The sequence below is a fragment of the Rhagoletis pomonella genome, unplaced genomic scaffold (assembly GCF_013731165.1).
Source record: "Rhagoletis pomonella isolate Grant_MI unplaced genomic scaffold, Rhpom_1.0 Rhpom_scaffold_00006, whole genome shotgun sequence".
In the NCBI taxonomy this organism is placed as follows: domain Eukaryota; kingdom Metazoa; phylum Arthropoda; class Insecta; order Diptera; family Tephritidae; genus Rhagoletis; species Rhagoletis pomonella.
Window position 1 is genome coordinate 49,609,629 of NW_023458560.1, and position 21,786 is coordinate 49,631,414.

At 37.9% G+C, this 21,786-nt stretch overlaps 1 protein-coding gene across 1 annotated transcript in view; it reads left to right on the forward strand.

Annotated features, from left to right (window-relative positions):
- Window positions 1-13,149: 13,149 nt before the first annotated feature.
- LOC118740897 (protein bowel) overlaps window positions 13,150-21,786 on the forward strand; it is an 81,090-nt gene continuing 72,453 nt past the window's right edge. The window contains exon 1 of the mRNA XM_036472634.1: window positions 13,150-13,430. The gene's annotated coding sequence lies outside the window, so the exon portion shown is untranslated. The remainder of the gene's footprint in view (window positions 13,431-21,786) is intronic.

Below are 21,786 nucleotides of genomic sequence, written 5' to 3' on the forward strand. Positions count from 1 at the left end.
TCTTCATCTTCATCTTCATCTTCATCTTCATCTTCATCTTCATCTTCATCTTCGTCTTCAACTTCAACTTCAACTTCATTTTCATCTTCAACTTACTTACTGCAACTTCATCTCCATGTTCAACTTCAGATGACATCTTCATCAACATCTTTATATTCATCTTCATTTTCGTCTTCAACGATGAACGTCATCTTTAACTTCATCTTTATCGCCATCATAATCTTCATCCTTATCTTCATCTGTACCGTTGTATTTATCCCTAGCCTTTGTTTTTGTCCTTGCATCTTTCTTTCTCTCTTTTCGATCCCCCTTCACAGTGGTCTTAAACGTTGAACGCACCCATCTTCCGACTATCCACGCAGTCGCCCATTCTACGTGGCGTTCTTTTTCTTCTTTGTGGCAATAACACCAAAGCGGATTTGGTGATAAAGCTCAGTAGTTTCCTTTTCAGAACTGCAGCATTTGTGTACATTTGCTTTATAAAAACTTAAAAATTAATTCTTATCTTCTGAGCAAAAAGTAAAGATAACTATTAGGCTTAATTTTCTTTTCTTGATTGTAGTTGGCTTAACACATGAGAAAAAAAGCGGAAAAAAGCAAAAACAGCTTACATGGCGAACTTAGCTCAGTGGCTTTGACGGCTGGGGTCGTTGGATCGAATCCCAGTTGAAGAAGTCAGATGTGGTGATCTCCGAAATAGCAGCTCTAACTTATACCAAAATGTAAATTGTTATTTTTTTAACAACCGTTATTTGCGCTCCCTGTTTAGAACATTTTAACTTATTTTTTTATAACTCTTAACCCACTGTGCTTAACACAAACTGCCTTAATTCTGTTTTTTTTTGTTTTTGTTTTTATGACACGAGTGCGTGCAGTGTTGCATACGCCGACTGCCACCGCATTTACTATGAATACGATCATATATTTATGTATGTATGTATGCTCACGTTCATACCGACATACTTCATATTTGAGGTCTTAAATGCATATGCATTTACTGAGTTACGGTGCTACTGCTGTTAGCGTTCGCTTGCATTTTTTTTATATGTAAATATGTGTAAGTAAACTGTTATACATTTGTATGTATGTGTATATGTATTCACGTATTTTTTTATTTACAATATTTTTTTACAAGTAAATGTGACTTAGTTTAAATATGACAAAGTAAACGAGAATAATATGCCAATAAATGTATGTGTGTAGATATGTAAAATGTTAACTATGTATGTATGTAAAAAGCAAATGGAAAAAAATAATATTGCATTGTGTAGTTATTATTACACCTTATTGTGAGTAGATAAATTTATAAATTAAATAATGATAATAAAATGTTTTGATCAAAAGTACAAGGTGGAATAAATTCAATATTGAAATTTAAATGTGGGTTGCAAAGCAGGAAATGTGGTCAGAGCAGCTTACCTACAAAATGAAATTGATTTCAATATTTTATTTTTTATTATTTTTTTTTTTAAATTAGAACCGTTTTAGCATTCAAGAATGTTTTAACTTCTGGTAACCTTTGTTTATTAATAAATGTAAATCAGGACCTTCCCTTTATTTTTTTTTCTGGAACAATTTTCTATAGTTAGGCCACTTGGCCGTTCATAAGTGATCGTCACGATATGCACTGGGAAGGATTTCTTTAAGAGAATTCTTCACAATGTATTAATTTTTTTTTTTTATACAAATGTAGTTGATACCGCAAAAAAACAAAAATCAAATTTTTTAAACCTTCTGCAAAACTGTAAACTTTTTTTACGACACAAAATTTATATAGAAAATAATTAAACTTTGCCCTAAACACATACAATTCAAAAAATTAATTAAACAGAAAAACTCAAAAAATTTTCATAAAAATTGTAAACTCTACTACCAGATTTTTTACAAAAATTTTGGTTATAAGTTGTTGAAAAATCTCGTTGCATTTTGGTATTTGTTTTTTTGTTAACGGTGTTGCGCTACAAAACTGTATATATGTAGGTATAATCCCAATTTTTTCTAAAAAGCTGTGAACAGTTTAAAATCTTTATGAAATTTTTTTGAGTTTTTCTCTTTAACTTAAAACTTTTTAGAATTTTTTTTTTTAATTTTTCTGCGTTTAGGACAAAGTTTAATTATTTTCTATATACCAAATTTTTTTTTTACGAATTTGCAAAAAAAAATACATAAAAAAACATTTTGCATACACTGAAAAATTCTCTGCGAGCTGGCGCTGTGGTTGAGAATATTAAAACCTCAACTACAGCGACGTCTAACGGGAAGAGCATTTTAAAAATAAGTCTATACTTGCGATGGGGTATAGTGGGACATTTAGGTATTCACTTACTGTGCCTCGACTATACATATTCTACCCTTTCGTCCACGTTGGCACACGCTGGGAAACGTGAGCAATTCATGGGCAGAAAGAGAGGGTAGCTGTAGTAAAACCACTCCGACGTATGGCCAAAAAATTGTAGAGATAGCGAAGATCCTGAACCTCCAATCATGACGCAATCGATGTTGCGGCGAAGAAATGGTGGGGTGCATGTACCGAATTTGATGCGCTCTACAATCTCTCATTTTGCTCGTTCTTTGATATACCGCAGAAGCATGGATGACGTCGATCAAAAAGGAAATACAAGATCTATTGCGACAAGTACAGAAAAGAATGGAAAGAGAAAACTGTACAAGTTTATTAAGATCTCTGCAATTTCTTCAAAGAAATTTTTGCGAAGCATTCGCAATCCTCTTCTGCTTAAGGCGCGGAAAAAGACATACAAAGTCTGCATTTTTTTTTCTTTTTCTATGCTCATGCATCTACGATTAATGTCCGATGTGCGCTTTATCTTGCAGGAAGGCCAGGTAATTATGGATGTTCCAACCTTAGTTGGCTTCTAAAATGGTGTGATATAAAAAACTGTTAAAAGATTGCCATTGGTGGTATACCCATCGTGTCATTTCCCAGAAGGATGTGGATGGTGGTACCTTTACTTTTTTTAGTTCGTAAGTTTTGCAGTTTCCCCCAATATCCCGGTGTGCAAGCACCTAAATGAGTTGAATATTATAATGCAATACAATGTGGCCGTTCAAAGGTCTAGTTAAATAATAGAGACGGTAGATTTTTGAGCAGAACTCAGTGATCGTCTCTTGCTTCAGTTTAGGTGAAAGAACTCCTCAAACTCCCATAAAAGTTTATCACATCAGCCACATGGTGGGTTCTGCTGTACCAGTCGTGTAGTATTGGTATCACAACTTTATATTTCTTATCGAAAGTTGTCGAGGGTTTTTGCATAGAAATAATGGCTATATATTGCGAAATCAGAACAAGCGCAGTGTTTTTTTTTTTTGGAATGTTGCTGGGCAATAACTACCTTGTGTTCATCTGCCTTCAACCGATGCTTTAGTAGATTAGTCCATGTAACTCATAGAACCCGAGATAGGAATCTGCACTGTGGGGTCACCAAGATTTTTAAAAGCTCCTACTATGCCAATGATTTTTTTTAGGGTATTTTCCTAAATTTCAAGTGATCTTTCAATTACTGAGCCCATAGATGATGTAGATGTGCTGGGCTGTGGATAAAAATATTATTTCCAGCTCGGAAGGTAGCTTGTGTGGGGACCCTACCTGTCTTAGTGTTTTAACCAGTATTTGATGCGTTCCATCGTATGTTGAAGTTGGGTCGAAAATGCCGGAGTAGATCTAAATACGGGGGTTGGAAAGGTGTAGTAGCCCATTGGATTTTGCTAACACTTAGGATTCCGCTTGTAAGCTGTGGTGTCCCTGAGTCTGTCCAGAAGGCATTCCTATTTATTGTAATGGCCTAAGATTGTAACTCTTATTTGCTTTACCGTTTTGGTAGGGAGCGGTTGTGTACGCTTGGACTGCGAATGCTACCAACCTGAGATCTGATCGTTGGAAATATCGGCAACAGGGGTATTATTGTTGGCCTCTTGCATAAAAAGCGGGCTTAAGCTCCGAGACGATTCTCAGTACAAATTCTTTAGTTTGAGCTCACTCCATCAGTGCAAAAATAGAGTCTCGAGTTTCAGCTGACTTTTTATGCAAGGGGCCCAATATTCTTACATTAAGTTAAACTTTTGGTAAATTAAATTTATCATCAGGGATTCGAGTTGTGACCGTTGTTCTCCTATATGTATATATATCTCTTCAGCGTGAACTGCACACCACGTAAAGTATGTCTTATTCATGGATAACATTAAGCACTTTTGCATGACGCGAATTATATAAATAAAAATAAACAACAAGTAATTTCATTTAATTTGCCAAAGTTTATCTTCTTATGAATGTCCTAACTACAATAGGGGCAGGTCCATTTTTTTTCTGTGAATCCATGTATAAAGCATATGAGAAGTTTTCCATTACGAAATGTATAGTTTGATTACATACAGTAAAATTACACGAGGAATAATTTTGTTGAGCATTTCAACCCATTTTCTCTCGATAAAGGGTCATTTTGAGCCCTTTTAGAAAAGTTTGAATAAAATGGCATTTGGGGGTCGCTCGAGGGTTAAAATGTTCTAGAAAATAATTTTCCGGAAAATTTTTCAATCACTTAACAGAGATGATTTTTTTTCGTCACACGTGGCAGGATCGAAAATTTTGAAAATAATATATTTTTTTAATAAGGGTCGCCCTAATGTGAATATACATTAGGGTGCCCATCGAAAATGCTTTTTTTTTGCAAATTTCAAGACCCTACCCGTTAATTTTATTCGTTTTTATGAGAAATATTATTGCCTATTGCCTATTACGAAAATACGAAATGGTAGGACTGAAAAGAATTTCGGATCTTTATGAAGACAAACCCTACTTCGAAAAGAAAATGCGTAATTTCCCTAAGAATTAAAATTTATAGAAATGTATAAATTTGCTTGTTGCTAATTCTGAACTTAAAGAGATCTGAAAGCTTCAATTTGTAAAGGATTTGTACTAATCATGAAATGGAAAAGCAAACCGGATAAAAAAAGAGTCCTATAAAAATATGTCTACACGCAGAGCCTTATAAACCTTTTTTAGAATAGATGTTCCTTATTAAGAGCAGAGTTTTACAATACTTTTATAAGACCGATTGGCTCATATGTATATGTATTTGTGAAAATTACACACAGACGACGCCTCTAGCCATTGAGGGTCTCACCTTTAAGCTATCGCTGGTTTTTTTTTTCACACCAACCCTCCCTTCGCGACATCCTGGCTGCGCCACTGCTAGTGACGATATGTCTGTACATAATTATAACGTATGAATGCACATTTCTTTATTCACATCTCTAGCTGCTGCTCTGCATTTAAGTCGTTTATTGAAATGTGTTGTTGTATTTCATGAACTAAATAAAAAGCTTTAATTAAATCGTCATTTCATTAGTTAATTTGTGAATAAGAAAATGTGTGCATATAAAACTTAAAATTACATATACACGTGCGCTAAGTAGTTACAAAAACTTTGTGAAAGCACAAAAATAAAAACCGTAAAATTGACGTAAATAAATGCAAATATACATATGTACATATGTATGTATGTAAGCGTGTAGGTGTGTTTTATTTCCACATTCGTAGATAAATAATTACCAGAAGTTTTCATTTTTCAATTTTCTTTTGCATTTTTCTTCATTTTTCATTTTTATTACAGCGATGGTTATTGCTTTCGTTGTTTATGTTTTCAGTGTTTTTGTTTCTATTTTTTCATCAAATTAGTCGCACTACTACTGTTTGCGGTCGGTTGTCTTTCTTTTTTAATACATTTGTACATATGTATGTGCATTAGGGTGTTCCAAAAATGCATGTGAACAAGTAAAGTCGGAATTTTAATTCTCTCATCCCCTAGGATTGTTCTTTATCGACAAAAACGTTCCCCTATTTTTTATTTTGAAATAAAAAAATATTTAGAGGTCGCTCAAAGCGCTCAAAGCTTTCCATGTATTTTATATGGGAAAAAACAAGTTTTCGTAGAAATGGTATAGACTTCTTGGGTATTGCTATTGGAAGTCTCGTGAAGAGAAATAAAGTTTTCCGATCGAAAAATATTGATTTTCAAGAATTCCATACAATTTCTACGAAAACTTTTTTTTTCGCCATATAAAATACATGGAAAACTTTGAGCAAGCTCTAAATATTTTGTGATTTCCAAATATAAAAAAAACAGGGGCATCATTTTTTTTTCGGTATAGAACAATCCTAGGGGGTGAGAGCATTAAAATTTCGATTTTACTTTTTCACATGCATTTTTGGACCACCCTAATATACATACAGACATATCTCCGAATGGTTTTCTTCCATTTTTCGGTAGTTGATATCCCGCGCGGAAGCGATAAAGACCGCTCATAAAGGTGGTAATGTGTGTATGTAAGCATAAATTTCAGCGTGAGCGTGTATATGTGTAGGCGTCAAGCTGAAGTAAATGAAAGATTTACTGTGTCTTTGCAACCATGCTGACAGCTGACAATATACCTGGCTGGTAGCAAGCAAACCGGTGCGCAGACACAAATTCACGTGAGCTCTAGCGATCTGCCAGCGATCCTCGATGATGATCGCTAACGATCGGAGTTCAAAACTGGAGAGTTCAATTAGAAAGGCAGCAAGGTATGACAGAAAGGAGCAAATAAGAAGAGCCAAAGAAAAAATAATAAATAGAGTTGATGACGCGCCGTCGAGAAAGTGGAATAAGAGATAATTTCGTTTGCTACTCATTTTTTCACAGAAACACATACATACACACGCGCGCACCTTTGGATGTGAAAAAATAATTCATATGAAAATATCTGGAAGATTCACCTACGTTCATATGTATCTCTCGGCCGCCATAGCTGTCTCCAATGTAGATAGCAGCCTTGCCACATTACTGTTGCATATTTTGGGAGTTGTGTTTTTGCACAGGCGACAGCACGCACAGGCAAACACACCTACGACGCACACATATCCAAATTAGAGGGAGCGATCTGTCGCCCAGCCGGAAAATTAACGTGCGCCGTACCCCTGAGTCTAAAGGTATATTTTGCAGAAAATTTGGGGGGGGGGGGGAAAAATTCCGAATGTATGGGTCGCTTTTTTACATTTTTCATTATATCTTCGTCATTTACAGTCAGATCTTAAAGTATGATTTATCAATGTTTTTGTCTAAAGGAAGCAATTTTTTATTCCAAAGTCTATTTACCTCAACCTTTCTAGTACTTACCCACCAATTCTAAGTTCTTAACACCCAAATGTGCCACCCTAATGCCAGTAAATTAAAGCTCGCCAAAACCAAATCAACTTTCACTAAGGAAGTATTTCGATTCCAAAGCTATTTGGAATTTTTTTGACAAACGTAGAGTCTCCTTTCTACATATCTTCGGCATTAACAGTCTTTATTTTATATATCAGGGCATGAATTACGTATAGCGACAATCGTCTGGCAGATATCGTGCTGAGATTTTCTTGTTTCATGAAAACCAAAAATTGTTCGACCGTTTGTGCGATATCGTCCACTCAATTCCAGTTTCGCTTTACGTAACAGTAACAGTAGCACGTAACAGCAAAATAAATGCATGAATCAGTGTTTTGACGACATCGTTTTGTCAGTATCGTTTGAACGACAATCGTTTCAAAGTTACGTGATTCATGCCCAGTGTTTTTTGTCTCAAGGAAGGAACTTTTTTGCTTCAAAGTTCATTGACCTCAAGTACCCGGCTCTAGTACTTACCCAGCACACTCAGTTTTTAACAGCCCTACGAGCCACCCTAATGTGAGTAAATTGAAGCTCACGGAAAATCATAAAATCTTTGCTATGGAAGTATTTGCATATATTAATCCACTAGAACTATTAACAACATAAAAAAAAATATTGACGAATGGTCACCGTAAAGTGTAAAAGGCGGCCTCTAAGTTCGAAAAAAAAAAATTATTCTAAAAAGCCCTGCCAAAAATATTTTAGACTCATTAGTGTACGGCGAACTTCTTTTTTTACTTGCTTGTGAGGTGGTACGGTCTAATGTACATTCATACATACATATATATATGATAGCTCCACGTATCTTACATGGAGACCTCCAACGCTATCGCCGTCACCGCCATGTGCAAGGTAAGAACAAACTATTATAAACGCAATAATCACCGCACCAACAAAACGCAACTGATAATAGCCACGAAATATGCCAGTAATAATGTGAGCGACAACAGCAACAATAGCGACGCATATTGAGTGACAACCGAACAGACAGTAATCAGGAGGTAACAGCAGCAGCAGCAGCAGCGAGTAGCAAAACGGCAGCCGCGGTAGGCAACTACATACGTAAATACATACACACAGCAGTAACAACAACCCGGCAAAAACACGACAGAAAAAAATTAACAGCAACAACAACACCTAAACAAGGTAAAAAAGAGAAAAAATTACACAAACAATAGCAACAAAAGTAACAACAAAAATTCCCGCGTTGGCAAAAACAACAAAAAAAAAAACAAACGAAAACTTCAATACCATTTCCAAAACAACAACATATCCATCGTCAACCAACAGCCAAAACAGCAGCAATCGGCAGTTGGCAGCCAGCAGCAGCAACGGCCATAAAATGGTAGCAGTATCAAGTTTTATGTACTGGAGGGTAGGCAATCCATGCAACCATGCAACCAAGCAATGGAGCGACCGAGCAAGCCGTGCACCATCGAGGCTCACAACGAGTCAACCACACCACGCCACGGTCGCGCTACCTCGATGTGCCTCTCTCCATTCAACCACTCTACCGCCATGACCACCATCACCAACGTTCGTCAAGTAAAGCATACGTACCGCCTCTCTTCGATCGAGCTGTCGAGGTGGTTGTAGAAAAACAAACAGACGAGCAATACAGTGGGACCAACAGTGGAGCTGGTGTTTTTTTGCATTCAAGAAATCTTTGACTGCTTTATAAATTCCCTTATTTCTATAATACTTGGATCGCCGCACATTTTTTGGATGCTAAAGCGTTAAAGGCTACTCAGAAAGTCAGGCGGCTCTAAAAGTCTTGAATTCTAACTGGGAAAAGTGAGTGAGTAGTGAGGTGCCGCAGATTAACGTCATGGCCGAGCAATTCACTACCCACCTGGTATGTGTGCCGGAACACAGAGGTATACCAGGCAATGAGATGGCGGACGAGCTTCCAAGCAAGGGCACTTCCCTTCCATTTTCAACGTCTTGGAAGAGGTTGAACATGCCCGTCGCTACCTGCAAGCTCAACATACAAGAACATGACAAAAACGCGTGTGGCCAAAATGGGACTTAAAAAGAAATCTCCTTGAAAAGGTCAGTTGACTGGTCATAATCGGGGTGCCGTTCAATAACTTCTGCAGGAGCTGCAGAAACGACTAGGAGCCTGAACCAGTAAGCCACTTACTTTGCTCACTCGGTGAAGTGAATACTGAGGTTATTGGGTGCTGGAATATTTGGCGAACTGAGTGAGTTCGCGAGCATAAAGGAAAAGCGATTGCTCAAATTTGTTAACTCCACAAAGTGGTTTGTATAGGACGGGGGAAGGGAGATCCCTTTTGGTACAACAACAGGCAGGTGTGCAAACCGGCAGCCAATGCAACGTAAGCTAACCTAAAGTGTAAATTCATTGAATTACGATCCCACTCAAGTGTTTAAATCAACGAAACCGACCAGTCTCAGCAATAAGTACTCGACAGCAACTTCCGTTCACCTAGCACATGGATTTTAGTAGATGTTCTTAGATGGAGGTAAACTTGCACTACTGGTGCCGGCTGAGTGAAATATTTATTCGTTTTCTGGTTGTAGGAGGTACATACTTAATGTATTTTTAAGTATTTGCTCTTGTCTAATGTTGAAAAATATGCCTCATTCTCAGCAACTTCTTTGCTTGTCCAAACACGTTTTTTCCGTCCAGTTTATAACAAGGACTATTTAGAGCATTCGGAGGGTTCACTAACTGCAACTGAACTGAACCAACTGAGGTTCAGTCGAAAAATGCTTATACACAATTCCTCACCATTTTTCAGCCAGCTGTCGCGTTTAAAAAATATTTAGAAAATCTTGTAATCCGTTGTTTTTAGTATTTTGCGAACATCTGGATCAGTGAAAGAGTACAGAATGCGCTTACATAGTTTGTTCAACCAAAATTTCAACTGCCTAAGCCTCAGAGCATTCAGAGTACCAGTTTCCTTGATAAAGAAGATCTACTGGTAATAGGCAACAGATCACGATCAAAAATTCAGAACTCATTCCTCAAGACATTGGCTCTATGTAGATGTCGAATTTCGAATCAAGTATTTAATAATGCAGAGGTCTTTTGTAACACTGGGATATACAATTTATCCGCGTTTTGAAAGAATTATAAGCTGAAGCTTTAATACATATTTCGGTGTCAGAATTCTGCCGCAAACGATTGTCGCCCCTTGAATGAATAAAAAGACACTACAAATCGGATACGGAACTTGGTCTTCTTGAGTACCAATATTTTCCCAGCAGATACCTAAATGTAAATGAACGTACTCTTATACATAGGTACATATCATTCAAACACGTGCAAGATATGCTCCTCGATTAGTAGTACTACTGGACATCTTTGGTTGTGTTGAATTCATAAGAGCTTTTTTCGGCATATTATAAGTAGAAAGATTTATCTTCGTACATATTCTTCAAAACGAATCACTGTGAACAATATCAAAAGACTTTGAGGGGAAAGCTTCACACCTCAAGAAATTCAATGGCATACTGCATAGCTTTTTTAGGCATACCTCCAAAGATAGTCAGTGGTAAACTTGTGCACAATTTTCTGACAGAACCTTCACTTCTTTCACGTTTTTTTTTTAAGTATTTCAAACTGAAAATTCAGAGTACTTGAAATGTCATATTCCTTTTAAGTACTACATTCGATAGCGAATGCGCTTCGTCAATTTAAATTGTATTGCGGAGGAAGCAGCAGTCATTTTATTCGATTAGTTTCGAAACGAGTAATCATTCGATCATGTATGCCGCGATTTGGGTTAAGGTGCAACTTCCTTCGTCGGTTTAGCCGCAACCAGTGGAGGACTGTAGCAGGGAGTAGGTCAATTCGAAATTACCCTATTATGGGGCGCTGGCATACAGAACGATATGGTTTCAAGGGTGACAAAACACTCAAACCTATCAAGACCTGCAAACCGACCATGAGTAGCTTCTCATACAGATACGGGGTGAACTTGCAATGAATACAGGACTTCATCCATGGGCACGATATGAAGCCAAAAAGTAACGTCCAGGTCTACGGAAAAGGATACTCGTATCTAGTTATAGACACAAAGTTAGGTTGGAATGTAATTGAACATTTTCGCATTGCTCTTAATACGAGCGATGCCTCAGAGTCTTAATCTGTTAACTCGTTTGCTTTCTAATTTCTTTCCCGAAACATTATTACGACGGCTGAGTGGAAGAGCGAACTATCTCGGCAGCCAGTTCGAAAACGTCCGATCTCAGAAAACTTTTCAGGAAATCCCTATTTCAGAATTTGATTAAAGAACGCCCTGTTTCAAAATTTGGTTAAAACCGCCCTATCTCAACTGCCGATTCAGAAACGTCGTATCTCAACATATTTTCAAAGTATATTGTCAGTTGAGATAGGGTGTTTTTCAACCAAATGCTAAGGTAGGGCGTTCTTGAAATATTTTCCGAGATAGCGCGTTTTCGAACCGGCTGCCGAGATAGGTCGATCTTCCATTTAGCCGTCAATGACATATACTAGATCTGTCCACGCTAGGGTGCTCCTTAAAAATAACAGCATCTATATTTCGTTTGGGGCACTCCTTTATTTTGTTCTAAGTGCAAAATAAAAACTTGCCGGAAAATAAGAAACATTTTTCAAAACTTTTACGGGTCGCTAGTAAGGTTCGAATATTAACATTTAACTTTACAAAATTTTGGCTTTGAATCGGATAAATTAGACAAATTATTGATTTTTTTTAATTTAGAATTTTTTGTGGATGTCTTTATTTTGAAGGTAGGATAAAAAAGTGATGTTGATAAATTAAGCGCCACCCTAGTCCACACCATAGAACAACACAGCATTTCAAGTAACAAAAAAAAAAAATACCAATGATTGACAGGTTTCGTTCCCACTGTGCGTCAATGTCTGGAGGTAATATCCCAGAGTTATTTCCAGTTGCTGTTATTTTGTATCATTTTACTGGTTTATGTGTTTTTTGTCTTCATATATTTCCAATGTGTGTGTGTGAGTGCATAGGTGTATGTGTTGTATCGTTACTCTCACAATTCGTTATACTGAAGTCTTCTGGTTTTTAAGCCGTTTCCACGCTGCTAACGTATCGTATATGCGGTCGCAACCGACAAATAGACGCAAAGACTAACCAGCTGACGGCCAAATAGATGAACCAACAGACGAACCAGCAGACCAACCGACAAATGAATGGGGCTCCGACAAACGCTGAGACAGTCAGACCATGTATATAGACTAATGGACACAGACACGACAGACGGACGAACGCTGAGTACAAACAACCGAACTATAAGCAAATAAGAGCTAACAAATTCATCACATATGCTGGCCAACGCGACGAGTAAAAGCAAACTCAAAACTTGTTTCTCTCCTACTAGCCAAGTTGTGAACAGACATTTTGCGCCATACGCTCAGCCACGGCTTGCCTTGTTGAACAGGCAACGAGCAGGTAAATTACCTATTGGAGCGACTGCATAACGCTAAGAGAGGAGCCCAACAACCGCATGAAACGAGATGAACGCGCAACTCAAACGTACAATGGCATCTCGGCTGCTCACATGAAACTTAAAGGAAAACAAACAAAACAACCGATTGGAAAACCAGTAGATGACAACAATAAAAACAACGGCATTACGCTCCTACTCTCGTGTAGTGACGGTGGCAGTGGCAGTGGCAACAGCGGCACCACCAGTAGTCAAGTCAATCCAGTCAACCGGTGGCTCAGCGGTGCCTCTTTTGTCTTACGTTGCAACTGGTTTTTTCTTTCGTTTGGCTTGTAACTTGGCTGAGTGTGCTGCGCTTTTATGAGCATGAATCTGACAAAGAGGCCACGCTATGAAGATCATATGGGCTGTTGAGTATGGGTGAGGTGAATAAAAAGTGAGCTCTCGAATTGGTACACTCTCTCGTTGGGTACAAAAGGTTTTGTGGGCTCGTTGCCCCCAACGATGCGACTCTCGGATTAGTCTTGAAGAGTTGATCGTTGAAAACGCACCTGTAGAAAGTCGGAACGGTCGAACGACGTTGTGTTTAACCATACGGACGGATTGGTTTTTTGTTTTGGATTTTTTTCGAACGTTTTTTCTTTTGTTTGCTTCATTATCTGTGTGCTCAAGTGCAGTTGTGTGGAATACAATACGGTTACTAATATATATATAAGAGAGTCTACAACAACAACAAAAACAACAACAACAACACCAACTATATACTGTGTATGTGCAGGAAACAACAACAAGAAATAGTATACTAGTGTGAGTTTAAGTTTAAGAAGATTAAAGTGCGCAGTAGCGGCAGCCGTGGCGGTGGCGGTGAGGAACGTATTTATGATCGAACGTCGAAAGGTGTTCTGCACCTGGACAAGGTTGTGTGTGTGCGGCGGCAAAAGGGCAGGCCGTCGCACGAAAGGTTTGCTTCGCCAGCCTAAGCGTTTGGGAGGGGAGGAACCAGCCGCGTGTTAAACTGCAGCGTGGTGGGATTTGTGGTGAAGTAGTACTGAGTTGTTGGGATGCTAGTGAGCGTATCTTATTTGAACTTGTTGCGCCGTCGAACGACTGTCTGTCAATTGGTGAGGCTGGTGAGCTCTGCTGCTTGGACGTTCATTTTTTCGTTTATGGCTCGACTCGTTCCGTGTAGCGAACTCACGTCTGTTGCTCTCTGACAAGTAGACTAGTATGCGAAGTTGAATAGAAAATCACACATACATTGAAGGAGTATGGCATCGACTCAGACGCTTACAAATAGGTGCATAGGTTTTTGTGTCTGTTGTACTTAGAATACGTGCCTATGGGTATTTTTTCTAGCAGTATCTATGTTAGCTACTATACAACTGTCTATATGTTTATATGTATGTATGTATGTCTGTATGTTTGCATGATCGAAGCGATTTCGACAATTTTCTAGCATCGTTCAACGTTTACCGTCAGCATAGTCGTTGTCGTTGTCGTTGTCGAAGTCGCTTTCGTCGGCGTTGTCGTCGTCTTGGCCGTACTCCATAGTCGTAGTCACAGTCGTGTGGGTAGAGATTGGGACTACTTGAGGAGCGATTTGGTAGCTGCACTGGCTTCAGCTCCTATTTCAAAACAGAATGTAGAAAAACACATTTCAACTGCCGTTTGGGCAGCACCACCAAGCGAGTTGGAGTTTCAACTTATAGCTTTTGTTTTTTTCTAAGATTTTTTTTTTTATGATTTTTTTTTCTATGATTTTTTTTTCATGGCTTTCTTGCTGATACCAGAGGGAGTATGCCAGGTTAGAGAAAAATGTGTGTGTATGTGTGTGTGTGTGTTTATGTACACATGTATGGTTGTATGTACGTATGTATGTACCTGTGCTGACTAGGCAACTAGGCGGCAGTATAGGCCATGATAGACAGGGCGAGACGAGACCATATAGCGTTAGGGTTATAGAGCCAAGTTGTATGTACGAGTATAGTTGTTTGGAGAAAAAGCAAAGGGGTAAGACGTTGTACGAGCAGGTAGAGAATGCATTTACATTTGTATGAGTGTGTGTGTCGTGTATGTGTGTATGTAAAGTAACTGCTGCAGTGGCTGGAGTTATTTGAAACTCTATTAGATGGGCATTTTACGGTAGTGAAAAGGGTTGCAGTGGCGTAAAGGTATTGGAAAATTCCACAGCTATGAAAATAGTGAATCAGTGGTAGCAATAAAATGAAAACTGTGAAAACCGAATTAACAGTTTGAAGCATAAAAAATGTGCGTGCAATAAAGGATATACTGTAAAATTAAAACGAGCAAAAAAAATATGAAAACTAAAAAAAAATTAACAAAAACTAGTAAAATAAATTAAAAGAAAGTGAGTTAAAAAATCGGGAAAACAATTTAAAACCTTTAAGACGTAATTTCCAGGAGAAATAATATTTCTGAAATGTTTTCCTATTTTTAAAACAAGTTCTCAAATATTTTAAACATATCTTGACAACATAAAAAAGTTTGAAATCCAGATAAGTTTAAAATTCTTGTTGTAGTGCTAAAATTTAATTAGAATACATAATTAAAAATCATAGAAAAATTAACAACGTCTATCTTTTTTATGAAAATTTTAAAACTTTCTATGGAAATTTTCGAATGAGATTGGAGTAATCTTACGTGAACATCAAACAAGCAAACAATTAAAAAGTGGCGAGTAAAAATTAAAAATCATATAGCCAGTACCCATACTCCAGGATTTAATCAGTAATAGTCCGAGGTAGTCCGGAAGGTTATGCGGTAACATACATGAAAATAAATATAAAAAAAACCCGATGAATTGATAACCTCCTCCTTTTTTTGAAGTCGGTTAATAACGAGTGAAGTAAATTAAAAGAGAGTGACCTAAACATTCGCGGAAACGCCGTAAAACCAACAAGACATAAATTCCGGCAGAAATGAAATTTATAATTTTTTTTTTTTTAATTAAAAAAAGGTCTAAAACTTTTTAAAAATATTTTTAGAACATAAAAAATTTGAAATCCAGATAAGCTGAATATTTTTGTTGTAAAGGGTGAGCACACCAAAACTGCGACACTTTGGGAAGCTTATAACTTACCCAAAACGAATACAATATTTTGAAATTCAAATACCATAAGTTGACCACGACCTTAGTTGAACGTAGAAGAAATTTCATTTGGATTTGATTCCTAGTTGAGTCAAAAATGGCAACCGAGCTAGAAACGAGACAAACCATTTTGAACGAGTTTATAAATGATCCGGCCTTAAGTACACGTAAAATTGCTAAAAAATTAAAGAGTGCACTATTCGACAGTTTGCAGGGTTTTAATCGGTACAAATAAGGCCTGACAGTTACGAGAAAACCAGGGAGCGGGGGTTAGCATGGTCAATGTGATAAAAACAGTGATCGGAAGGTCCTCAGTGCGTTTTCGCGAGATCCGAAGATTTTGTCGCGTTATGTTTCAAAATCCGTACGGAGATCGCAGTTTTTCGTACAAAAGGTAAAGCGGAAAGTTTCATTGAGATGTTCTACAGCTCAAACAGCGCCAGACCGAGGCGCATAGTAGAATGTTACAGCGAAATCCCGCATTCGGAAGTTGTATGAATTCTAAATTAAAAAATACAACTGCATTGTTATGGACTGCGAAACCTACTGCTATAAGAATTCAAAATATATTGCAGGTCAAGATTTTTATACTGCTGCAAGTCGTCAAGATGCCCCTGAAAGTTGTAAGCTGAAAATGAAGTCCAAATTTCCAAAAACCATATGGTTTGGCAAGCTATTTGATCCTGTGGCCGTAAGAGCAGCCCTTTTTTCCCATCCGGGACAATGAATGATCAAGTTTATCGGGATGAGTGCCTCAAAATGCGTTTTCTGTCATTTATCAACAGATAAGGAGTAGGCCACTGTTCTAGGCGGACGTGGGAACCTGCCACTATGCCAAGGACACATTGCCGTGGTATAATGCAAATAACATCAATTTTGTACCTCACGACTGCAATCCACCCAATAGCCCAGAGCCACGTCCTATTGGGGAATATTGGTCAATTGTCAAAGGAATCTTGAAGAAAACAGGTGAAAGAGCGAAAATTATTGAAGAGTGCAAATCAAAGTAGTTGGGCGCATCGCGTAATGTCGATGATGCAGTCGTGCAGAACATGATGGCGCGTGTGCGATGAAAATACCGATCACTTGCATATGGAGCAAATAATAACTAATACTTTAACATTTTAATAACATCTAAACTTCCAAGTTATATAATACAAAAAATAATAATTTCAAAGCCTTCTAGTTTGTTTCTGGTAGTAATTTCTAAGTGTCGCAGTTTTGGTGTGTTCACCCTTTAGTGTGAATAATTAATTGAAATAATTAAAACTCATAGAAAAATTAAAAAGGTGCTTCTTTTAATAAAAATTTTCAAACTTTCTATGGAAATTTTCGAATGAAATTGGAGTAATCTTACGTGAACATCAAACAAGCAAACAATTAAAAAGTGGCGTGTAAAAATTAAAAATCATGTAGCCAGTACCCATACTCCAGGATTTAGTCAGTAATAGTCCGAGGTAGTCCGGAAGGTAGTACTGAAGATATTAGCTTTGATAGAATATTTTTTTGTAAAATCTTGTAAAAACGTGAGAGTAAAAAGGGAGTAACAACCAAAAAGTACGGGAACACAAGAAGCATTAAAACCAAAAAACGAAAAAATTGAAGGCAATCAATTAAAAGTTTAATGTTCGCCAGACACATTAAATTGTACACGAAACAGTATCACTACGGTAATATTTTTCGCTATTAACTCAACAACGTACAATTTTTGTTAACTTTTGTGCAACAGCGGATCGCTTGACACTTTTCATGATTTTATGGGAACGGGCGAATAATCGAATCGTCAAAATTAGATTTCTGTTTTCTCCGATCAAATTTGACTGTTACTTTAGGATTCTCATTTTTTCGATCGTACCATAACCGTTATTTGCAGGTTTAATTTTTCCGATCATAAAAGATTCAAATCGATCATAAAAATGCAGTCCCCATTATAATGGGTAAAAACATGAAAAAAAATAAAATAAATCCAAAATAACTATTATATTTGATCGAAAAATTCCAAAATAACAAATTAAAGATTAAATTTCACCTAAAAAATAAAAACTCTAAACTGAGCGATTATTTCTTTAATGAAAAAAAAATACAATTTTGTAATGATTTAAAAATAAAAAACGCTATTTTCGGTCCCTCCAAAAATAAAAACTCGGGACTTACTTAATTTTTTAATAACAAAAATTAAATAGTAAATTGTGAAAACCTAAATTTTAATAAAAACGCGGAAAATAAAAACTATAAATTAATTTAAAAAAATTAATTTCGTTTTAATCAAAAAAAAAAAATCAACTTTTTAATTCCAAAAAAAAAAAAGCATGATACACTTAAAAAGGCATAAGGAGAGTTCTAAATCTAGGTAAATTAGGTTAGGTCGTAGTAGCCAACCTCATCCAAACTATAAATAATTACCCACTTGGATCAATTGGCCAGTTGTAATATCGTTTTGGCTCGTAAATAATTCCCAAGTTAGGCCAAGGTTGGAAAATGCATCAATTGTTTGGAATCCGATTTAATTCACGCAATCCCACATAATCGAAAGATTTCAACGAAGATTAATTCGTTTCCCTCTTCAGCCGCTTAAGTTAGTAGAACCTCTATTGTTTTACGGTTCCGGTTTATGATCATGGATTTTTTAGTTGCTTGCATTTGCATTTTTACTGTCCGTAATGGTTATCTAGGAAATGGTCTGTGGTCTCGTGTGGAAAAAGTATGAGCTATGCTTGTTTGTCGCAGTTTAGCTAAAGCAGGGCAATGAAAGAGGAAGTTTTCTACGTTTTCGATTGCTTCGTTGCCCTCAAGCTGTGGCGGCAGTAGTCGTTCGCTGGAAGTCCCATGATATTGCCAGTCATCCTGATTAAGCAGTGTCTTTATTGGATGGCCCCTAAATTTAGTCAAATGCCAGATATCTTAGCTGCTCCAAAAGTTATTTTTTTCTAATTTTAATTTGGTACTACAAACGTTTATCGGTTTGAACCGAGACCAAGCAAAAATCGCAAACTGTCTTTCTCCTTTGCGAAAGTAAGATTGTTATTCATACCAAGTGAAGACAAGTACTGCAACACCTACTCCTTTTACTGCATTCGTGGGTGCTATTGCAGTCATTGTCCTGCTACAAGTGACAAGTGAAGTACTCTTTTCCATATCCATATTTGCATCGGTACCCACCATCTTTGCTAACGAAACCCTAGATCAGGCGTAGAATAGTTCTCTCGAAGGCTCCAAAGGCTTTTCGTCTTTGTTTGTCTCATTCCATATTCCTGCGCCGTAAGCCTTAAAGAACGCACTTGTTTGGCGCTGTAACCTTCTGAGCAATTTCGGATGAGTTCAGCAAAGCACGCTAACTGACGCCAATTGGAAATGCCAAGTGAAGCCACTTTGGTCAATGGTGAGTTTGAGATGATAGGTCTGATGCCACAATGTTGCGGTTAAATCATCTGGTTCATGAAGGGTTTCTGCCTTTCATATGTTAACGCTTACTCTGCGTAACTGCCGCAAACCGTAAGAGCATCCTTCTTGTGGGTTGGCTAAAGATACATCCACCTAACTAGTTATTCGTCGCCGGCTTCAAGAGCTCAGCTGGCATATCGTCGGGCCTGAGCCTTCGCTAATTTAAAGTTGCATTATTGCTGTTTTCGCTTCGTCTGAAGGGACGTGATCTACGGCTCTATATATTGGTGTGGGTTCCTTTTCGTCAAACGCGCCATCCGTCTCTACTATTTAAAAGCGTTGAGAAATTATACCTCAAGTGGGCTCTGAAAATCTGTTACCAGATTCCCAGCTTTGCCAGTAGCTGCTAAAACCAGTCTTAAAACCATTGAACCTGATAGAATTTTCGGCTTCCTGGGTGCCAGCCTCTCAAGCTCGCAACACTCACATATTTATTTCTACATATCTTTTCTTCAGTCTATGTTTCTTTCGCTTCTCTACGCGCTACTTCGTGCCACACCGAGCTTTTTCTGCTGCGGTACGAAGTGATTGGAAGATGGAGTCCCACTGCTCATTTATATCCAGCGGTGAGGATTTGTTTTTTAGGCAGGGTTTAGAGTTGACAACGTCGTTGCGACTGCAGCGTTTAGATATCGAACTTAGTCACGTAGGTTCTTTATTGCACAGTGCCATATGCGAACCTTTTTGGTTCTATGATGGGGTAAACCTAAACGCAGCTTTAGATGTTTCGATGTCTGGTACACCTAACCACCATATTCCGTGCCGTAGTGAAGCCGATCAGCCTCTCTACATTGACGGAGGTGTCATCGGGAAGGCTAAATTTCGCACTGTTCATAGGGGTAAACCTTGAGATAAGGTGTCGCAGTCGCCGCTCTTGAATTTTATGTAACCACGCTCCGTCCATTACGTTACATCTGCACTGCGATGGCATCCGCCTTGTATTTCTTTATAACATAGAAGCACCTACCTTATAGAGGGTTAGACATTTCGGGTGCATATTTGTAAATCGAGAGATCACAATTTGAAATTATATTAATCCTTTCAGAGGATTTGTCGTTTTACGTAGCGGGTTCCAGCTCGCCACAAACACAACCACATGGGTGAGGCTTATAAGAATACACATTTAGTTATAAACCGAACAGCTTGCTCCAAGACTGATGCGGTCTTGGGGCCGCACCTTATGGCGAACGCGCGCTGCTGACTTCAGTGAATCCTCGAAGCGAATTCTTCCGTCTGGTCCCACTAAAGTTCTATTTCTTTCTGCCGTAACCCAAAGCTGCACGAGGCGTCGCTATCTCAGCTCTCCAACGAGTTCCTCACATTGCTCGGAGTACACAAACGGGGACGATCGAGTTAGGTAAAGGGCTATATCTCATTGCACTCCACTGGAAAAACTTCAATAAAAGAGTCTAAATAAAATGTGCTACTAGCAGTTCATAAAATCATTCAAAATTTTACTCAACACATATTTTTAATACAAACAATTAAATTGCACGGCTTTAAAGAATAGCCTCGAAACCAAATCAAACAAATAACGTTGCCTAGTGATATGAAGATCTAAAACTAAAATTTTAACAAACTAAATTTCGAAAAATAAAACGAAAACCCAATCCAACGAAATGAGGCGAAAGATGAAAGAAATACTTTCACACACATAAGCACGTATTCACATACCCCGTAGGAAATATGAAGAAGCACGTAATAATGCCTTACCAGGATCTGATACTTCGCCTGGAGATCATTACTACTTACTTCCCTGCCGAATCTCTCTTACTTTAACACAGGCGTGGCCGCCTTATGGAAGTAGAAATTTAGAATTTACATTTGGTATCAGACATATCTACTTCTGAGCTGCTTTACCAAGTAAGGTATGTAGAATGTAAAGCAGTCGCTGGGAGTAGTTCAGCGCTGGGAAATAGCTACGGCGTAATCGGAGCTGTTCCTTTTGTGCTTTCCTAATACATTACATTGGTCATGATTTTTGGACAATTTTTGGTACTAAAAGCTGAACGAAAACATGGATTACCACGTAAGGTGTTTACCTATTTTCCCAGTGGGATGTAGAAAACATACTGACGATTCCACACATGTATAGGAGGTGAATTTGCTTGTGTACGAACAGGTTTCTTTCGTTGACGCTCGCTTGAAAAAAAATGAAGTATTATTTGCCTCTCTACAGTAGAGTTGTGGCCAAGAAGAACGCTGTTCAAGTGTGTGGAAAGGTGAAGAAAGGCGCAAGTAAAGAGTGACGATTTTTTTGTTGTTGTAGGCACAAACAGACGCACACACGAACAGACACTAAATTGGAATTGTTTAAACAAAAAAAAGGTAAAAAAAAAACGGTACATAAATACTTGTACAAGTGAGGCTGTGTCTTGCCTTTGGCTTCGTGGAAGTTTGGCTACAAGTGTTTGGCTATGTGTACGCGTATAGTATATGTGTGTGTGTGTGTGTGTATGTGCATGCGGCGGTATGCAATGTGGCTTGGCTCCTGGCTATAATTTTCTTCCTCGACCGTCAATGCAGCCGGACTTGGAGTTAATTTTCGTGTTTCTTTCATCTGTTTTTTTTTTTTGTGGCTGAAGTCAAAAGTGAAGGCTGAAACAATTGTTG